The sequence below is a fragment of the Equus quagga genome, chromosome 9, assembly GCF_021613505.1.
Source record: "Equus quagga isolate Etosha38 chromosome 9, UCLA_HA_Equagga_1.0, whole genome shotgun sequence".
NCBI lineage: Eukaryota > Metazoa > Chordata > Mammalia > Perissodactyla > Equidae > Equus > Equus quagga.
The window spans coordinates 3,247,627-3,251,700 of NC_060275.1; the positions used below are offsets into that span (position 1 = coordinate 3,247,627).

Genomic DNA, 4,074 nt, shown 5'->3' on the forward strand with positions numbered 1-4,074 from the left:
GTAAAAATAGGTACAGGAAAATTGCTGGAAAGACATCAAATCATTCGCAGTGGTTCTTGGTGGCATGGAGAACTATGCTTTTGTGTGTTTACTTTAAAATGGGCATGCATTAGTTTCATAGTCAGGAAAAAGGGGTTTTTGTTTTGTTTTTCAGTTGATTTAGAATATTGTAGGCTAAGTTACTGGAAAAAGTCCCTCTTAGGAATAGGAAAATTGGAAGTAAAACCAGGTTTTGAAACAGAGATTTCAATAAAATGATATTTTTAATGCTCTGTTTAAAAAGAATCCTGGCTGGTCAGGAGAATCGATGGTAAATAAATTGTGATGTATCTGCCCAATGGCCCACTCTCCAGCAGAGAAATGAATGAACTACAGCCACACGTGTTCACATGGACAAAACCTGCAGGAGAATGTCGAGGGGAAAAAAATCTATGATACCATTCATAAAATAAAATCAATTTATAATATCAATTCCATAAATTTTAAAAATACATAAAAATACTGCTTATTGTTTAGAATACATGAATGTATTGTAAAGGTGTGAAGAAATATAAGAAGGCCATGAGCACTGAATTCACTAGAATGGTTACTCTTGTTGGGGGAGGAGATTGTGCTTGAGGAGAGAGAAATGGGGCTTTGATTTTTTTAAGTTGAGTGGTAGAAATATGGTGTATTATATAATTCTTTGTACCTTTGTGTATGTCTGTAATGTTTTATAATAAAATTCCAAAATTTCATAATAAATTTTGAAATAAAAGGAAAAATGAAAGGAATCTGCTATTAATTCTTTCATAAACAAAGATTCTTTTGTAAATATGAATAGTACACTTTCACCAGTTTATAAATTCAGATTCTCAAAGGCTCTCCCTTCCCTGCCCCACCTCCCTCCTCCCTCTCTCTCTTTTTTCTTTCTTTCTTTCATTCTCTCTTCTTTTTTTGGCTTTATTTTAAGGTAGTTTACTCTTTTTAACATAGATGCTTTTATTAGGAGAATTAGAAATCACATGAAAACCAACAAATAGCACTTATTTTGTCACTTGGCATTTTAGTCTTGCCTTGCATGATTGAGAGAACTTTTAGGATTTTTCTAGTGCTTTAATTTACAGGTAATTTATATTTCATTTATGTAGATTTCTAACTTGGCAGGCACTCCTAGAAAGCAAGCAAGTAAAAGAAATATCCTTCTCTGGCTTTATTGGGTTACGATTGATTTCATTTTTCAGGATCAGCAATTTGAGAAAACAGATGAACTGCACTGGCTTACAAATTTCTAATAACTTGCACTGTATCTGCTGGGCTCCTGACCACATAAAGGGGGAAGGCTGTCCTCACAGTGGCCGTGCCCCCTGGAAGCGCAGTGAAGAGTGCACGCAGCGCCCTCCTTCGGTGCCCCAGCACAAGGGAGGCGGGGCGGAGCTGCCCTGCAGGTGGCTGAAGTTGCCGTCCTGGAAGATAGATGCTTCGATCCGCTGTGCCATAGGTGCAAGTGCTCCCCTCGCAAAGTGCTATTCCATCATAACCTTCTTATTTCGCGCCAGCTCTGGGGTTAATGTTTGTCTGCTATGTTAGGGGAAATAATAACTGCTTAAATGCAGAGAAATACATGTATTTGACAAACCTTTGTGCTAGAGAAACCAAAAAGAGGGGCTCCTTGACCTGGTGCAGAAGCAAAGCCAGTCACTTAAGCTCCTTGCTCTTATGCTGAGCCGCTGATAAGCTTCTCGCCTAATTTTAGCCAAAAGGTTCAACTTCCACTCCCCCATCTTACTCGGAAATAATTTCTTTCTTTTTCTTCCATCAACATACCTGTGAAGATATCAAATAGCAGCAAAATTGCTGAAAGGCAGACAGAGCAGAGGAGGAAGGACCCTGGGTCATCTTGCTAACTGGGAGTCAAGCCTCAGATCACTGAGCGTTAACTGCAGTGCAAGAAGTCATTCTGCTGCCTGTGTCGTGGGCTGAGCCCTTCCCCCACCACGGGCTTCTCCCAGAGCGTGTGGCACACTCACGCTCAGCACTCACACTTACGTTCATGTACAAACATTCACACACACCTGCTCTCACATTCACTCACACTCCTGTGTGCACTCTTACACACTCGCCGTCATACACACGCAAGCACACTCCCACACCTGTACACACAGCCCGGCTGCCCATGCACAGTGCAGCCTCCTGGTTGCTCTGCTGCACGAGTCTGGAACAAATGAGAAGGCTTGATTTCCACATCCCATGGTTGAGAACTGACCCACTTAAGCTGTGTTTATGAAGATAAAGAGGTGAGCCAAAGAAATGGCCCAGGCATAGAAAACCTACCATACGGAGCAAGATCCTCGTGACCCAGATTCCCGCCTTCGTGGCCGCGATGCCCCGAGCAGTTGTGTGTTCCTCCATTTCACCTTAGCTGAGAAGCTGGATCCACGTGGCACAGTGAGCCCGGCCACCGTATGGCTGATGGGGATGTTTCAGCTGCCTTGAAAATTGATATTGATCACTTCAGAAGGCCTCATCGGGCAGCGATTCATCTTGATGGTTAGAATGGCCACAGTGATTGGACTCCCCACGCACAGCTGCATTCCACACGCCAACCTGATCTTGCTCTTGGATTTAAAGGTCAAATTAAAATCGGTCACCCAGCACTGCAGCTTAAGTGCCCAGGTTTACAACCTAAATTCTTGTCATGTGGCTGCAGAGGTCACCAACAGCAAATAAACATCCTGTAGTTTGGGGTAAAGCAAGAGGAAATATTAATTTAAGAACTAGAATTAAACTGCAAATGTCCGGAACACCATGTATGTAAAGAACATGTTACATTTAAACCCAGAAACTGGTGTGGCATGAATTTGGGTTATTTTAATTTTATCATTTTTGAAAAAGTCTCATTTGCAAGTGGCAGGAGATAATTATTGTGAAAGATAAGTTGGTCTTGTTTATATTCAAGAACCAACTCAGATTAAAGTGATCTTTTAAAAGGGCTTGAATAGAAGAATAAATCAGTATTGGTGTCAGTTTGTCTTATTTCAATAATAGTCACTATGGAAACAAATCACTGACCTATTTCTTTTCATACCTCCAAGTAAACAGTAGGGCTCCACTTTTCTGTGTATCCTGTTTCTTTTGGACAGGAATTTCTGGTACAGAATGTCTCTAAATCACTTTTTATTGAAACATATAGTTCTTTCCTGCATGCTTATTTTAGTTGTTTTAAACATTCTCAGCCTCATTGTGGATTTCTACTGTGAAAGGCAGACAGAACGCTCAGCTCGATCCCTCAGCATCCTTCTGGCAGGCGCTCACCAGCCTTTGCTCGGAGGTGGAGAACCCAGTGGCTGCCGGATGCAGATGTCGGGCCAGCGTTGGCTCAGACACACCATGTGATGCCCAGTGTGACAAGTCCACAGAGTTTCACTTTAGTTTCTTTTCCATCCATGCCAATCTGTAATTACAGACAAACAGGAATGTCACAGAAGGTCATTTTCCACATTAAGCTGCTGATTCAGGAAAGAACAAACCAGATATTAACATGTGTGTGCTCCCTTCCTTGTCCTCAACCCACATCCTAAATCCATTTTATATTTGGCTGAAGCCAGAAGTTGCTAAATATAGAGGTCGCACTCTCGCGGCACTCACGAGTCACCCGGCGGGGCTGTCTGTGCGTCCACATGCCCAGTCTGCCTGAGCCTGTTAAGGCAGCGAAGTGTGGCCCTCGGCCCCGAACCACCTCCCAGCCCTTGCCTCCAAGGACACACTCCTCTTGGAATATCAGAAGGAAGTACACCGTGTTTAACTGGATTTATCGCCTGCTGGTTTTGTGGCCTATCAAAGCGCTCCTCTTCAGTTGTTTATTGTGTGAGATGGAAAATTACAGAGACATTTTTTTAAAAGGCACACACGAAAAAAGACCAAAAAAAAGACATAAACCCCAAACGGTGCTCCGCACAGCTGCAGTGCTCGCCAACAGAGCAACGAGACGAGATCTGCAATGCTCTATACAACGTGTTACAAACAGTGAGAGTAAAATGGCCATAGTGATGAATTTTTATCTGACAAATCTATTTTTAAAAATGGAAAGAGTTC

General features: G+C 42.3%; 1 long non-coding RNA gene across 1 annotated transcript; it reads right to left on the reverse strand.

Moving 5' to 3' along the window:
- Positions 1–1,057: 1,057 nt before the first annotated feature.
- LOC124245040 (uncharacterized) lies at positions 1,058–3,710 on the reverse strand. Its single transcript, XR_006890170.1, has 4 exons — positions 3,628–3,710; positions 3,068–3,433; positions 2,314–2,714; positions 1,058–1,806 (listed from the first exon to the last, which is right to left on the reverse strand). It is a non-coding gene; the product is annotated as an uncharacterized LOC124245040 (long non-coding RNA).
- Positions 3,711–4,074: the final 364 nt, after the last annotated feature.